The sequence below is a fragment of the Elephantulus edwardii genome, unplaced genomic scaffold (genome assembly GCF_000299155.1).
Source record: "Elephantulus edwardii isolate Elephantulus edwardi_28Jun2011 unplaced genomic scaffold, EleEdw1.0 scaffold00289, whole genome shotgun sequence".
NCBI lineage: Eukaryota > Metazoa > Chordata > Mammalia > Macroscelidea > Macroscelididae > Elephantulus > Elephantulus edwardii.
In genome coordinates this window covers 2,025,365-2,041,836 of record NW_006400039.1, presented here as the reverse complement: position 1 = coordinate 2,041,836, position 16,472 = coordinate 2,025,365, and positions in this window count along the sequence as shown.

Below are 16,472 nucleotides of genomic sequence, written 5' to 3'. Positions count from 1 at the left end.
CCAGCGCGGCGCCCCGGGAATCTTCGGGGGCGACCACAGCCTCCCCGGGCGCCTCGGTCCGGGCACGGTTTGTGCCGAGGGCCGCTAAGCCCGCAGCCAGGTCGGGCTTCCTTGGTCGCGAGGCCCCGGCTCCACGCGGCTGGCGCTGTCCGCGGTGCTGAAGCGGCGCCGCGCTGCTCCCGAGAGCGAGGGACCGCGGGCTGCTCTCGATCCCGCTGCTGCGGCGACTGCGGCAGTTCGGAGCTGATTGCGGGGCCGCGTCTTCCTCCGCTCAAGCCGCCCCCGCTCCCCAACTCGGAGAGGAAGGGGGGCGCCTCCCGCCGGAGCGTGCGCCTGCGTTTGAGGGCGCAAATGCCAGAACGTGCATGAGCGGGGACGCCTGTGCGTGGAAGGATGGCAGGGACCACTGTGGGCTTGGCTGCCTCGGCCCTTCGGGGAGCCAGCGGTGAGAAGGCTAGAGGGCTCCGTGCCAAACAACTTGGCCTGAGCCCACGTGTCTCTTACCATGACCGTGTGAGTCGTGTGTGTGTGTGTGTGTGTGTGTGTGTGTGTGTGTGCGCGCGCGCGCACTCGTGCCAGTCCTCAGATTTCAGGACTGACTGTGAATGGAGCTCAGGGGTGTGGCGAGGCCCTGTGGGGTCTTGCATAACTCTGGCGGGACCCTGTGGGGTCTTTCTCCCCACGAGGTTAAAAGAATGGGGGAGGGGGCCTTATCTGCCTAACCATGTGACTGTCTTCCTTAGTGGGTTGGGAAGAAAAAGTAGGGTGACAGTGGCTATCCCCAAATGGCAGAGGAGTCTGGACCTGTCGGAAAGACCACGGCAGAAGCTGTGTCTACAGCAGCTGGGACTAGGGTCAAACTCTCCTGCAGCAAGGCCCTGTAGACACGCCTCATTCTGACTCTGCTCCTCTCTCCACCAGCCTCTCCCTGGGCGCCATCCCAGCCCCTGTCCTTGCCCCCTTCCCAGACGCTCCCCTACCCCTTTGGCCCTCATGATCCTAATTCTTTGTCCCCCTCCACCCTTAGAGCTTGTTCCTCCTTCCCTAGCTCAGAGGATGGCTGAAGCTCCACCCCTGCAAGTGACATCACTGTTTCCAATAGCAACAGAAGATTCTGCAGACCTACAGCAAAAACCCCAATGGACACAAAGCAGAGTCGTCCCCACACCTCAGTGGTGCCCTGAGCAGTGGCTACAGAGTGACCATGACCCCAGCAAGGCTCCCACACTGTCCCTTTCAGCTCCTTCTCCAAAAGTCTGGCTTCTCCTGGCACTTAGAGATGCTTCCAGGATGCCATATCTCAGCTCCCTCCCTCCTTCTTAGAGGGTTGAGGAGAGGTCCATAATGAAAGGCCACTTCCTCCTCCTGGTGGGCTGGCATGTGGGCATGAAGGTGTGTGTGTTCAGGGGCCCAGGCCCTTCTCCAGTTTGTCTAAGCTCAAGACTTTTTTGTCCACTGGTCAGGAGCACGAGGTGGGTGGTCACCAGAACAGCCATTCTGGAGGGCAGGAGACAGCTTAAAGGGACTGGACAGAGATGTGATGGTGGGCCTTGGCCAACCTGGAGCCCAGAGAGTCAGTAGTCAAGAAATCTGTGGGCTGGTTTGCATCACTAGGAACCCAACATTGACCATTGTATAGATTTATACCATGGAAATAGCCAGATGTACAAATCAGGGATTTTTTCTCCTTCAGAAAGCTGGTCCACCAGGCGACCTCTGCTTCCTCCAGGCTGCTAGACCCCAACTTTGGTCCTGAGCCCCTCCCAGAGGTGCCAGTGATCCAGGACAGGGTGGAAGCTATGCTCACCTCTCAAACGCCTCCTCCTGTCTCAGCCTCTCTTGTGAATGACTATCCCTTTGTCCTGGGCTTCCACTATGGGGTAGAGGGACAGCCAGATGAGGCCGCAGATGCGCTATCCTGCTGCTGTGTAGAGGAACTGCATGGACATGGATCTGAGTCCTGATGGGGAGAGGCGGGGTGGACCGAAGAGGTCTGGGCTGCCTCTGGGGTGGGACCTATTTAGCAGGAGAGGGTCTTGGAGGACTGACACCCCATACTTTTCCAGTTTCTGAGGAGAGTTTCTCCTCCTCTGAGACCACCACGGAGGGGCTCTCTAGCACTTGTCCCACCTCATCCTTGTTAGCTCTGTCTACCCCCTCCCTTCTTTGGGAACTGCAGTGGGTCAGGGGCAGCTGCTTCCTTCACCTTGACCACAGGACGGAAGACAGGGGTGTCAGTCCTCTCCAGGTCAGCCACAGCTTGCTATGACCCACATAGTCAAATATCTTTGTGTGGTTTCCCCAGCATAGTGACAACAGGGCCACAGCTGAGATCAGAGTCCAGACAGGACTAAGCACCCTCTACAAACAGAGAATTCTGCCCAGCACCCTGGAGGAGATATTGGATGCCCTCTGCAAACAGATATTTCTACCCAGCCTTCCACCCGAGGGGACGCCGTGTCTGAGCTTTGGTCTTAGTTTAAAGATTAAGCTTATCCATTGTTTTGTTGGCAACACTTAAGTATAAGGAAAAATATAGTCTCCGGAGATTGAGCTTTTTTAGGATTATTGGCTGAAATGAAATAAAAACCATAGAGAGACTAAGAAAGGGGCCTTTTCACAGTGTCATGCTATGAGAGGACTTCTGCCTTAGCCTTCCCTCTCTGAACTCATTTCCCCATGTCCCTGCTTTCTTTCTGAATCCGGTTTGCAACACTTCGCAATTATTTGCTATTCATCTGAGAGCTGGACAATAACTAAGAATGATAGAAGAAGGATCGATACCTTTGAGTTGTGGTGCTGGAGAAGAGTGTTGAACATACCGGGGAACAAACAGGTCTGTCCTAGAGAGGGTAAAACCAGGTTCCACCTTGGAGGCTAAGATTTTGAAGCTCTGTCTCACATACTTGGGGCACGTGGCTAGAAGGGACCAATCCTTGGAGAAGGACATCATGCTGGGAAGGGTGGAGGGACAGCACAGGAGAGGAAGACCCAGGATGAGATGAATTGACACAGTAACTGAGGAAATGGGGGTAGGTGTGTCTGAGACAGTGAGATTGGCTTAAGATAGGGCAGGGTTCAGAGCTATTGTATGTGAGATCACTATGAGTCACAGGTGACTCAATGGCACATAACAACAACAGCAACATTCACACCTAAGATGTAAAGTTATTGGTAACATGGAAACCATTTCCCAATGACCAAACTGACAGATAGGTGTTGTTCTAAAAGAAAACTGTAAAGACAATCAGGTATACAAATATCATGGCCAGACTCCTCCATGCAGACCACAGCTGAGGCTCATGGTGCCATGTAAGGATGGGGTCCTGGAGTAAGGGAACTCTGCATGGTTTAAAATCAGGAAGGTGTGCATTAGGGTTGTATCTTTTCTCCATACTTAGTCAATCTGTATGGTGAGCAAATAATTGGTGAAACGGGACTCTATGAAGAATAATGTGGCATCAGCATCAGAGGAGGAATCATCAACAACCTGTGTTATGGAGATGACACACTTTGCTTGCTAAAAGTGAGCAAGATATGAAATGCTTTATACAAAAGATCAAGGACTATGGCCTTTGGTATGGATTACATCTCAACATCAAGAAAACTACGGTGCTCATTGCAGGATCAACAGTCAGCATTAGGATAGATGGAGAAAGGATTGAAGTTGTTCATGATTTCCTCTTCCTTAGATCAACAATCAACACCCTTGATACCAGCAGTCACAAAATCAGGATATATATTGCATTGGGAAAATCTGCTGTCAGAGACCTCTCCAAAATGCTAAAGAGCAATGATGTCAGTCTGAAGACTAAGGTTCACCTGATTCAGGTCATGGTCTTCTCAATCACCTGCTATGTATCAGAGAGCTGAACAATGGGTAAGAATAGTTGAAGAATTGATGCCTTTGATCTGTGATGTTGGAGAAGAGTACTGGATGTCCCACGAGCTGCCAAAAGAACAGACACTTAGGTCTTCGAGAGGTGCAGGTAGCATGCCCCTGGGAGGTAAAGATGGTGAAGCACTATCTTCTATACTTTGGACATGCAACTGTGTGAGGCTATGACTTGGAATGGGACATCATGCTTGGAAAAGTGAAAGGTCAGTGAAGGAGAGAAAGACCCCCAAGGAGATGGATCGATGCAGTGACTTCAGCAAGGGAGTTGAGTGTGTCAGAGATGATGAGGATAGCAAAAGATAGGACAGGGTTTCATGTCAGCTGTTCACAGGGCTGCTATGAGTCATACTCAACCTGACAGCTGTTGGGTAAGGGGTTGCACTGCCAACTTAAAGGCAGGCAGTTCAAAACCACCGGCTTCTCTGTGGAGGGAGATGGGCGATCTCCTCTTGTATGATTTACAGCCTTTGAAAATCCACTGAAGGGTCAGCTATGAGTCAGATAATAACATTCTGAATGAAATAAGAGACTAAGTCATGCAAATATCTGAAGAAAATATATTCCAGGGAGGACAGGTTGGTAGAAAGGTTCTGGGATGGGAATATTGGTCTGGCATTGAGTGAGGGGATGAGAGAGCAGGTTGGTCCCTGGGGTGACTCAGCATCCAGTGATCACCTAACAGAAAGGTCTGGAGAAATGGTCCAGGCTCAAGACTCAGACCCTGAGAAGACAAGACCCATTCTTTTTTTTTTTTTACTCCCAGAATCCTTCTGGTTCCTAGAGTCTGAAAAGAAGAACCCACTCATAGCCAGCACTTACCAAGAGCTAGAGGCAAAGCTTGTGAGGGTGTGAGGGCAGCTGAGACAACGTTCTTTGTCATCCCTGCACCTTATGTCTGAGAATGGGATGTGGGGACTCCTCTTCTGTCCCTTCACTCTACTGCCTCGATTGTCTTTGCATTGCTCTGGGAGTCACCCTGGATTTGATACCATCTGAAGGGCCTTGCAGAACACACTGGGGGCCTTGGATTTCATCTCTGTGTGACGAGAAGCCACTGGAGGGTTTAGACAAAGGGACCAGCATGCCTCCAGTTGCTTCAAGACAAGGACCACCTGGCTTCTGTGTACAGACCTTCCAACTGGGCAAGGAAGGATACTGGATGGTCAGCCAGTATCTGTGACAACCTGTCTGCTGGGGCATGGTGGCCTATGTCAAAGAGAGGTAGAAAGAGCTGAGAGTAACTCCAATTTTTTTTACTTGAGTCACTGAGAAAGTGGTGGTCAAAATTACCAAGAAAGGAGAGTCTAGGGAGTGGAGCAGCATGGTGAGATGGGAGTCTGGGGAGCAGAGTGGGTGAAATGAGCTCCTGAGCTTGGCTTTTCCTTGGCTCATAGAAAAACAAGTTGAGAGACTCTTACTGGAGTCCTAAGGGCTGCCATTGTCCTAGTTCTCTGTCTCAGATGAGCTGTCACTTTTGTGACTGAGTGACATCTCCTGCTGATCTGGCAACACCCTGAAGGTTTCCTGTTTCTTATCTCACCTGAGCTTCTGCCAGCCCTGTGATTGATTATTTTACACCCTTTTCAGGGATTGGTTAATATACTATAAACTATGTAAATGAAGTGGCTATGGTCCATCAATGGTATTAGTCAATTGCGGCCTTGCTGGGAGGACCAAGTTTGAAACTGAGAGGCCCCACAGAGGAAAGGAGAAAAGGCAGGAGAGACAAAAAAGAGGTAAGTGGAGAGGCAGGGAGCAAGAAACTTCCTAACCGAGTTGTGACATGAACTGGGGGCTGCACCACTGGAGTTGACAGGGATCCTGGAAAGGACCCACGGCTGAGCCACCAGCAACAGGCCTGGAGGAGAAAAGTGAGTCCTTGGAAAAAGGCATCATGCTTGGAAAAGTAAAGTCATAAAGAGAAAAAAAGACCCTCAGCAAGATGGGCCGACAAAGTGAGTCCAGCAGGACCGTGAGGATGCTGCAGGACATTGCAGGGTTTCAGTCTGTTCACAGAGTCACTACGAGTCGTGGTCAGTGCAACCGTACCTAATAACAGTGCATGAAATCTTGTACAATTAAGTTATTTGCATCTTAATATTTGATGTGACTTTTGAAAAGGTAGCAAAGTTTTTCTCTCTCTCTTTTCACACATTTTAACTATGTCTAGCTTTTTAAAAATTTTAATAATTTTAATGAACATTTACAGAGATTTTGGATTTCCATTCATTCATTGTTGCACTTTTCTCCCTGCCCAGCCCTCCCCCCTGCCCCCCACCCCAGTACGCTCCTCTCTTTGAAAAGTAAAATAAAAATTCTTTCTTTGATATACAATCCCACCATACCCTTCCCCCCACCCCAAGTACACTCCACTATGCAACCTTAATGTGGACTCTTGTGATAACCATAATACTCTATCATACATCGCTTTTAAATTATTCTTTCCCTCATCTGTTTCAATGCAGTATACGCAATTTATCCAGTTTTTCTCAGTCTTACCCCGACTCTGATGTCAGTCCCATTTTACAGCAGTGGCACCATGCAGTATTTGTCCTTTTGCGACTGAGATACTTCACTCAGCATAATGTCCTCCAGGGTCACCCATTGAATAATATTGCATGTTGTTGTTGTTATTGTTTGGTGCTATCGAGTCATAGACGACTCATAGCGACCCTATGAACGAAAGGCCTGAGCACTGTTCGTACATAGAGTTTTCGGAAGCAAGCCATTTCAGAAGTGGGTGCCACTCCTGCTTCCAGGCATGAGTTCCTTGTTTTTCAATACAGCGTAGTATTCCATTGTGTGGATATACCACAGCTTCTCTATCGATTTGTTTGTTGATGGGCACCTGGGTTGTTTCCAACTCCTTGCTATTGTGAACAAAGCCGCGATAAACATGGGTGTGCATATATCTGCTTGGATGTCAGTTATGGTCTCTTTGGGGTATATTTTCCCAGTAATGGAATTGCTGGATCAAATGGTATCTCTATTTGCAACTTTTTGAGAAAGTGCCATACCGCCTTCCACAGTGGTTGCACCATTTTACACTCCCACCAACAGTGAATAAGGGTTCCAGTTTCTTCACAACCTCACCAGCATTTCTTGCTTGCTGTTCTGTTAAATTTTGCTATTCTGACTGGGGAGAGATGATATCTCATAGCTGTTTTGATTTGCATCTCTTTTAGAGCTAGGAAATGTGAACATTTCTTCATGTGCTTGTTAGCCATCTGAATATCTACTTTGGTGAAGTGTATGTCTCGCTTTTAATTGGAATATTTGTACTATTTATGTTTAATAGTATTACTGTAGGCACCATCACTCATACATTTGTTGTATCAAAGCGGTTTGCATGCTGGAGGCTGTGCCATGGAGCTTTAGATACCTGCAAGGCCACCTCGATTGTACAGGTTTCAAGTGGGGCTTTCTGACAAATGCAGACAGGCTAGGTAGCACTTTTTAAATAATAGGCCCTTGGAGAGCCTATTAACAGCAAAACACTAACATTCTGCTAGGAAATGAGCCGCTCAGGTTAGGCCTCAAAATATGACTGGGGAAGAGCTGCCTCCACCAAGTCAAGTCTGCCTCAATGACAAGGATGGGATAGTTTTCAGTCACTTCAACACTGAGGTGACAGAACTCAAAAGAAAAAGAAGCAGCTGGAAATACCCCTTCAGAATGGGGCCGTGGGACATACAAAGTCTGACTCCAGCAAAACTAGAAGTTGTAAAGAAATGAAAGATGAATAGCTGAGGCACTAGTGAGTGGAAATGAGCTGCTTACTGGCAATTTTGAAGAGGACTATCACACAGCCAGGACGATCACAAAAACTGAAGAGGAATGGTGTCATGCTGCTCGAGGAACCCTGAAGAACAACGCTGCCAATGCCAGGCTATTGCATACAGTTATACAAGAAGAAAGTCACAGCAAAACTGTGCTTACAATCATGAGATGAACAACACTGAGTGCTGTGCTGGCAGCGTGATTACTTACTGCTGAGTCACCAGAGCCCCCACAAAATGAATAAAAGTTACTCAAATTTATAAAGCAACCATTAAAACCCAAGATGAAAAAGTGGGGGATTTCTACCAAATTCTGCAGTCTGAAAGGGATCAAATCACCAAGATGTATTAGTAATAACTAGTGGTTTGTATGGAAACAAGAAAGACTGGTGGTTGAAAAATAAGGTTTTGGTGAGAGAAATGAGGCTGAACATAAAAGACAGAATTTTATACAAACAATGAATTGTTGTTATTTTGTTGTTATGTGCCATCGAGTTGCTTGCAACTCATAGCGACCCTATGTACAACAGCCCTAAACTCTGCTCTGTCCTGTGCCAATCGCACTGTCTCTGACATACCCAACCCGATTATCCCAGTCACTGAATCAATCCACCTCATAGAAGGCCTTCCCCTCCTGCGCTGTCCCTCCACCTTCCCAAGCATGATGTCCTTCTCCAAGGACCGGTCTCTCCTCACAACATGTCCAAAGTATGTTAGACGGAGCCTCAGAATCCTTGCCTCCAAGGAGCTGCCCGGTTTAACCCTCTCTAGGATGAATCTGTTTGTTTTCCTAGCAGTCTATGGTGCCCTCAATACTCTTCTCCAGCACCACAGCTCAAAGGCATCAATTCTCCTTCTATCCTCCTTGGTCATTGTCCAACTCTCTGATGCATAACAAGTGATTGCGAAGACCATGGCCTGTATCAGGTGCACCTTAGTCTCCAGAGAGACACCATTGCTCTTCAGTACTTTGGAGAGGTCCCTAACAGCAGACTTTCCCATGGCAATGCACCTTTTAATTTCCTGGCTGCTGCTACCAAGACTGTTGACTGTGGAGCCAAGCAAACTAAAGCTGTGTACAATCTCAATCTCTTCACCATCCATCCTGATGCTGCCAATTGGTCCAGTGGTGAGAATCTTTGTCTTCTTGACATTGAGCCTCAATCCATATTGCAGGCTGCAGTCCTTGACCCTCTGCAGCAGGCGCTTCATGTCCTCATTTCAGCAAGCAGGGTTGTGTCATCCACGTAACGCAGATTGTTGATAAATTGTCCACCAATCTTGACCCCACATTTCTCCTCATAGAGCCCAGCCTCCCAGATAATCTGTTCTGCATATAGGTTGAAAAGGTATGGAGATAGGATGCATCCCTGGCGTACGCCCTTCCCAATTTTGAACCATGCAGTGTTCCCTTGCTCTGTTCTGACGACTGCCTCCTGGTCCAAGTATAGGTTTTGCATTAGAACGATCACATTGCAAAATACCTACACACACTGATCTTACCCAATGGAACACACAGGAATCAAATTAGTCTTCTGTAGAAAGAGTTTATGGAGAAAGTAGAAATCAGTCAGAACAAGAGCAGAGGCTGACTGGAACAGACCATCATTGCTACATGCAAGTTCAACTTGAAGAAATCGAAAGCAAGCCTGTGGGAGCCAAAATACAAGCATTAGTAGAGCTAATGTGAACTTAGAAACCATCTCAAGAGTAGATTTGATGCATTTAACACTAATGACCTAAGACTCAATGAGTTGTAGGAGATTCTTAATGAAAAATAAAAAGGAATTAAAAAGACAGGGAAGAAAAAAAGACCCAAAAGTACATCAAAATAGACTCTGAAACTTGTTCTTGGGTGCAGAGTAGCTAATACATGAGGTTAAGGAGTTGAAGAGAATATTTCAAAGGGCAACTCAAGAAGATAAACTATTACTGTTAAATCTGCAAACACCTGGAGTTAGAAAACTAAAAAGGAAGAACACAGTTGTCATTTCTCAAGTTGAAAGAAATTAAGAAAAACTCAAGTCTTGAATTGCAATACTGAAGGATTCCATTGGCAAAATATTGAGAGACAGGAGGAAGCGTCTTCAGGAAGAAGATGGAAGGAATAAATCAAATCACTATCACACATACACAAAAATGTAGTCGGTGCTCATTCATTTCAGGAGGTACTTATGATCCACAACCGACGGTTCTGAGGAAAGGAGTCCACGAAGTACTGAAGCCCCTGGCCAGAAACAGTGCTTCCAGAATTGACAGAAACCGAGTGAGGTATTGCAACAAACAGACTCAGCGCTGGACATACTCATTCATCTGGCCAAGAAATTTGGAAAACGGCTACCTTGCCAACTGATTGGAAATGATTTGTGTTTGTGCCCATTTAAAAGAAAGGCAATCCAAAAGAATGTAGAAATTACCATTAATATCAAATCATGTTGAAGAGAATGAAAACCAAGTTGCAGCAAGAGTGGCAAGACTCCATGCTCCACGGTCTGGGCAGGCTGTCCCTGAAGAAAGGAGTCCTAGGGAGCTCTGGTGGCCTAGTGGCAAGAAGCTGTACTGTAATCAGAGAGGTAGGTGGTTCGAATCCACCAGATGCTTTGCTGGAAAAGGAAGGTCAGTCTTTTCCTGTACCAGTCAGATCCAATTTGGTGGTACATATACAAAAAGAAATAATAAAATAAATTTGAAGAAAAAAAAAGAAAGGAGTCCTGCTTGGTCAAGTTGAGGGTCAGGATGAAGAAGAAGCCCTTCAGAAAGGCGGCCTGACACCATAGGCTGCAGCAATGATGTGAGGGTGGTGAAAGATCAGGCTGCCTTGTGCTCCAAGGTCCACGGGCTCCCTGACAGCACACTTCCCAGGAACTACCGTTAACAAGGACTGGCGCACGCCCACTTGTACTGCTATTTGTTTTCTATTGTCACATGTGTTCTTTCCTATCTCTTAAAAACACGGGTCTTTAAATGATCCCATGTCATCATCATTATTAGCTTATCAGGCACAGCTATTTAAAGGTTAGCTCTAAGGTTCACAAGACTTTTTTTTAAAATTTTTTAAAGTTTATTGAACTTTGGCATAAAAGAAACAGAATTACAAATAAATAAATTCTAATTTTAAAAAGTATTGGGAAACAAGAACTTAATTTTTTTCCATTGTTGTTCACAAGATATTTTAAGCTTGTGACTTGAGGGCAAGTTTACAAGTTGGTTTTTCATTTAACTCTACACGCATGTTTTATAACTTTCATTACACTCCCACACATAAGCTTCTCCTTCCCAGTCCTCCTCTGTAATCCTTGTTTCCATCAATCCTTTTTCTATTCTACATCTTCTTGCCTTCTGGGCTTTCTCCTTGGACGAATGCTGCTCTTCTGACCTTGTTTGGAGGGCTGTTCTGAGGAGTGAATTTCCCCCTGGTGTTACCACCTACCTTGCAGACCTCCGTATTGTCTGGCTAGGTTGAGCCATGGGGGTTTGAAATGTGACCAAGGGTCATGGCCTTGATGCTTCCGTTAATCTCTATTGACCGGTAAGTCCAGCTATTGTTATGTTTCTGAGCTGTGTTCTCCATTTCGCTCCACACTATCCAGAATCTTCTCTGGGATCCCTTTGGATGGTCATCAGTCACGGTGGGGCACTATCTTGTTCTTCTGATCTCCCAGGGTCATGACAAGGAGGTTCAAACGATCCATTAGTTCTTTGGAGCAACTGCTTGATTCCATCTTCTCTTTTCTTCTTGCATTTGTTCTGGGCAGGGACCAACAGCTACACCTTAGCTTGCTGCCACGTGCTTCAGTGTAGGGTGCAGACCACTGTCTCTGTGGACTGTTATGTCAGTTGACCCTGACACGCATGCACGTGGTACATTTTTATCTAAACATAATCCCACCTGCAATTTCATTCCACTTCACGTGTGGTATAAGACCCTTGTACAATTCCATTTCTCTTTCCTGTCTTTCAGCTGTTGCACTTCATTTTAAACCTAGATATGTTACCATTCTTGCCTAGTCAGCTATCTTTTGTTGTTTATCTGACAGTGCAAAAAGATGTAATGTCTCAAGTTCAACTTGAACTAAGAAGCCCACCTTTGCATTTGTGTACTATTTACTCCACTCTCCATTCTGTTACAAAGGAACAATGGTATCTAATAAGTGGAACTGTTACAAAGGCAGAAAAGAAGGAAATCTGCTACCTCTTTGCTATTGTTTTATTTAATCAATTTGTCATTGAGAATATACAAAAAAGCACCCTCTGAGCTGCACAGCCATTCTCATCCCCCCCCAGAGCTGTGCTCCGCACACACTCACTACCCCCAGTTTCAGTCTCCCACACACTTCTGTCCGTTTTAAGTTAAGGAAAAAAGATCTGGAGTGTCATACTCAATGCAGAAGTCCTGTACTAGTTAAGCTGCGTCACAGTCTTGTGCTAAGGCTTTAAGGCTTGTTTTTTATTTGAACTTCAAAGATTATTTTAGGGTAATAATTTCAGAGATCTCCGAGCATTCATTACTCCAGAAAGTCTGGAGTTCATGAGAATTTTCATTTTGTTCCATGTTTACCCCTCTAGGTCAGTGGTCTCCCATAGATCCTGGATATACTTTTGAGTAGAGGTGGCTGGGCCTTCCACTTCTTCTGGTCTCCTCACCAAGGATGCAGCCACCGCCCACTGCACCATCCACTCCTGGCTTCCCATCCTTCCCTGCTGTTCCTTGCAGACTATGGACGGCCACTTACATGACTTTGTTGAAGTTTATTTATCTACACAACATTCATCAATTCAGCATCTTAGAGGTGCATAACCTATTAAAAGAAATTACCTGTGCAACCTGAAGATCAATGGATGTGATTTTCCATCATCATCTCTGTAAGCAAAGACTCTCCTTTCCCCAGGCCCACCCAGCCCTGCTGTTGTCAGGTGCTCCTCCTCCCCCTCCCCAATCCTGTTGTTAGGTGCTCTTTCCACCCCACCCGCAGCCAAGCTATTAGGTTCTCCTGCCCCCATCACCCTTAGTCCTACTCTGTCAGGTTCCAACTTCCCCCACAGTCCTCCGTCCCCCTCTGTCAGATTCCAACTCCTCCCCCTCAGCCCCACTCTGTCAGGTCCCCACTCCTAGCAACCCAACGGACAACAGAAAGAATGCTGCCTGCCGCTCCCTCGCTCCCTCTTCGCTGCTGTTCTGGCTCTTGGTTGCAGCACTATGCCAATCCATCTCTCTGAGGGCGTCCTCTTTTTTTGCTGACCTTCTCCTTGGTCCTTTGCTACTTCTGGGCTCTGTACTTTGGGAACTTAATGCAGCAAGTTATAGTTAGGTCCCCTCTTCTTTTCCTTTTGTGTTTGGTTTTCAGGTATTTTCTCAGTGGTTACCATGAACACTGCATTTAACAACTTGTATTTCTAACACTTGAAGATTTCAGTAAGAGACTACAATGAGACTTCAATAAGAGACCAGAAAGCCTCGAACTTTCCTTCTCTGCCTCTATTTTATCATTAACTACATGGAAAACAGCATTCTCAAGAAGGAGTGCTTTATTACCACCCCTCACCTCCTCTGTACATCCACCTGTACTGGTCTGGTTCCAGGGTGCTTTTGTGGGAAGACTGCGTGTTCATGGCAGTGCCTCCTCCCCCAGGGCCTGCTTGTCTTCCAGCCCAACCCTGTGCCTGGTCTGTCTCAGGGGCCACTGACAACCGGACAGGTTCAGAATCTGCTGACAAGGCCTGGGCGCATCCCTTCTGATGGCCTACATACGGCAGGTTCAAGCCTCCGCTCAGTCTACTGACTCATCCTCCCACACTTCCTTTCTAACACTCCAGTTTCCCTGGTAACCACTGCTGCAGGCAGGGAATTTGGGGGCGGCTTGGGAATGCTACAGAGCTGTACTTGGGAAGAGATGGGCCAAGAGGGGAAGGAGAGTGGGAAGGCAGGAGGTTTTTCAGATCAGATTCTGATGCGTCAGAGGATAAGCAGGAGTTGGACAGATTGAGGACTTTTCCAGATATGCAGGTTCTTAGGCTTGGTTGTTCAGAGAAGCAAAACCAGTGGATGTTGCTGTTGTGAGGTGCCACCGACTAATAGTGACCCTATGAAAACCAGATTGGAGCCATGTCCCACCTGTGTCATCCTCACACCTCTGCCTTGCTCAAGCTCAGTGTTGCAGTCAGTGGTCAGTTCTTGTCGAGGGTCTTCCTATCTTTCAGTGGCCCTCCACCTTTCCCAGCATGACATATTTCTGTAAGGATTGGCCCTTCCTCACAACATGCCCAAAGTATGTGAGAACTGTTTTCTCAACCTCACCTCTAAGGAGCGCTATGGTTATACTGCCTCTGAAACAGATCTGTTTGTCCTTTTGGCAATCCAGGGTATTTCCAAGTCTTCACCAACACCATGATGCAAATGCAGCAATTCTTTTTTGCCCTTCCTTATTCACGGTCCAATTTTCAGATGCTTAGGAAGCAACTGCAAATACCATGGCTTGGGTCAGGTGCACCTCAGTCTTTAAACCGACATCATTGCTCTTTTTTTTTTTTACTTTTAAAATATTTGTACCACTTTAATTATCTGGTTCCTCCTTTGATCTGTGTGTGTTTTTTTTATCATTGCTCTTTTAAAGAAGTCTTTGACAGCGGATTTTCTGAAGGCGAGAGATTGTTTTTATTTCCTAACTGCTGCTACTGTGAATGCTCATTGTGGGTCCAATTAAAATAATTGACAACTTCAATCTTTTCTCCTTCTATCTCGATATTGCCTCTTGGTTCAGTGGCGAGGATTTTTGTTTTCCTGATGTTGAGATGTAACCCCATCAAAGTCTGTACTCTGGCCATCTTCAGTAAATGCTTTGTGCTCTTCACTTCATGCCAGCAGGGTTTTGTCATCTGTATAACACAGGCTGTTGATGAGTCTTCCTCCAAGCCTGATGCCAGTCTCCTTTACATAACCCAGCTTCTATAATTATTGCTCAGCACAGAGATCGAGTAAGTGTGGGGAAAGGACGCAACCCATGTCAGTCCACCTTGTAGGGTCCTCTCGTTGGCTGACCCTTCACCCTTCCAAGCATGATGTCCTTGTCCAAGGACTGGCCCCTCTTAACAACAAGGCCAAAGTGTGCGAGACAAACGTCACCCTCACCTCCAAGCAGTGTCCTCATTGCACTTTCTCCAACACATACTTGTTATTCTGCCAGTCCACAGGATAGCCAGTACTCTTTTCCAGCACAACAGATAAAAGACATCCTCTGCTAGCCTTATTCATTGTCCAACTTTCAGATGCATTGCAAAGTAATTGAAAAGACTGTCTGTCTTTAAAACTAACATTGCTCCTTAACACTTTGGAGAGGTCCTTGACAGTAGATTTCTCCAATGCAACACTTCTGATTTCTTGACTGCTGGTACCAAATGTGCTGACTGTGGATCCAAGCAAGATGCAATCATTGACAACTTCAGTCTTTTAGCCACCTACCAAGATGTTGCCTATTGGCTTGGGGTGAGGGTTATTTCCCCTTGATGTGGAGATGTGAACCATAGTGAAGGCTGTGGATGTGATTTGCAGCAAGTGTTTCAAGTCCTCCTCAATCTCATAGGTGTTATCTGATGATGAGACTTGCCTGATGTCACATTCCTCTTCATAAATTCTGGATTTTTGAATGATTTGCTCAGCATACAGACTGAAGAGGTGTGGAGAAAGGACTCAGCCCTGATACACACTTTCCTTAACTTTAAACTATGTAGTGTTCCTTTGCTTATTCACACAACAAAGCCCCTCAGTCTAGGTTTCACATGGGTACAATTAAGAATTCTGGGATTTCCATTATTCTCAATGTTAACCACAGTCTGTTACAATCCATACAGTCAAATGCCTTTGCAGTCAATCAAACACAAATAGACACTCTGGTATTGTCTGATTTCAGCCAAAATCCATCTGACATCAGCAATGATATCCCTGGTGTCATGGCCAGCTTGAACTTTAGGCAGTTCTCTATCAATATACTGTTCTAGAGGTTTTTGAGTAATCTTCAGCAAGATTTTACTTACATGTAGTATTAATGATATTGCTCAAGAATTTCCACATTCTGTTAAATCACTTTTTTTTAAGTGGGAATATGGATCTCTTCCTGCCAGTTGGCCAGGTAGCTGGCTTCCAAATTTCCTAGCACAGACTGGTGACCATGTCTTGGACTGCATCTTCTTAACACGAAACATGTCCAAAGGTATCCCACCAATTCCTAGGCCCTTATTTTTCACCAGTGCCTTCAGTGCAGCTTGCCTGTCCTCCTTCGTAACTACTGGTTACCTTCTTCTTCTTCTTTTTTTTTGCATTTATACTTTAAAAATTATTATTAGTTCCAGGGCTGTTGTACATAGGGTCACTATGAGTCGCAGGCAACTCGACGGCACATAACAACAACAACACAACAATGAAAATTTACAGAGACTTTGGATTTCCATTCACTATTGCACTTTTCTCCCCTCCCAACCCTCCCCCCTAGTACACTCTCCTCTTGGGAAAGTAAAAGAAAAATTCTTTCATTGTTTTACAAACCCTCCTTCCAGGTCCACTCCACAATGCAGCCTTCGCTCTAGACTCCTGTCATGACAAAAATACCTAATCACATATCCCTTTAAAACAGTTTTCTCCATCATCTGTTTCAATGCAGTATACATTATTGAACCCATCTTTCTCAGTCTCCCCCCAACCCCAATGGCAGTCCTGTTTTACAACATTGGCACCATGCAGTATTTGTCCTTTTGTGACTGAGATATTTCACTCAGCATAATGTCCTCCAGGGTCACCCATTTTG